Source organism: Sinocyclocheilus rhinocerous, unplaced genomic scaffold (genome assembly GCF_001515625.1).
Source record: "Sinocyclocheilus rhinocerous isolate Xijiao unplaced genomic scaffold, SAMN03320098_v1.1 scaffold1929, whole genome shotgun sequence".
Taxonomy (NCBI): Eukaryota; Metazoa; Chordata; class Actinopteri; order Cypriniformes; family Cyprinidae; genus Sinocyclocheilus; species Sinocyclocheilus rhinocerous.
This window is the reverse complement of record NW_015659709.1, coordinates 56484-57577: the sequence shown is the minus strand read 5'-3', so window position 1 is coordinate 57577 and position 1094 is coordinate 56484.

Here is a 1094-nt window from a genome sequence, read left to right as displayed (position 1 = left end):
TAACTGGGAGGAGAGAAACATGAGAGCGGGGAGGCGGGGCCGCCTTCCGCTAACAAGACTGCTTTCGTGGTAAATGCAGCCCGTCTCTGTAAGCACAGCCATAGCGACACACACACAAATTTGAAGCTGTCAGTGACAGCGTTCTACTTCGATCCACCTAAGAGGATAGAGCCGCTCGATGTAACGAGGGGCGCTGATCTTCATGTGTCAGACACGGATCGAAGCGCAGCAGGGAGAGCGAGCACGCAGGCTCTGTGTCGGCGTGAGATCGTTCAGACCCAGTTGCTTAGCTCCCAGACTTTGCTGTTTCTCTCTCCGAGGCTCGTTGAGAGAGGAGAAACGGGAGAGCGGGGCTGCCTCATTGAAGGCGGTCCGCGAGCGGAGAAGAGCGAGACTCATGCTCTGAGTGAGCATTCTGTCTCAGTGAGAGCGCAGCTCACTGCCCTTCTGTGGCGGATTAAATTTCAGCGGGTAGAGCGAGCACGCGGGTACAGTGCCAGCATGCGATCGCTCAGACCCGGTTACTTAGTTCCCTGACTCCGCTGTTTCTCTCTCAGAGGCTTGCTGAGAGAGGAGAAATGGGAGAGCGGGGCTGCCTTCAATGAAGGCGGTCCGCGAGTGGAGAAGAGCGAGGCTCATGCTCTGAGTGAGCATTCTGTCTCAGTGAGCGTGCAGTCTCTGCGTGGGGGCTGCCCAGACAGGCGACGCACTCACTGCCCTTCTGCATCATGCAAGATTCCTTGCACGAGCCACACTCGCAGTGCGACATTTGCAACAACGTCGCTAGAAATTTTGCTCTTTTAGAACTTACCTCTTAGAAATAAACTCTTTTAGGCTCGCCAGATGGCGGCAGGGGATAAGCTGGGACCGCTGCTGATGCTGTTGCGACGCTGAAGGCAGCGGAGAAGCGGCGAGTAAGCCGAGCAGAGGGTCGCTGGTTCAGCTTGATCTGCTGCAAAGGCGATTTTACGGCGAGAGGCTTCGAGTCTCGTAGATCAGCTTAGAACTTAGTCGTCGCTTCAGTCGAAGTAACCTGAGGATCCTATGGCGAAGTGCTGCTTATATAGCCAGATGCCCCGCCCATTCTGGCGGGC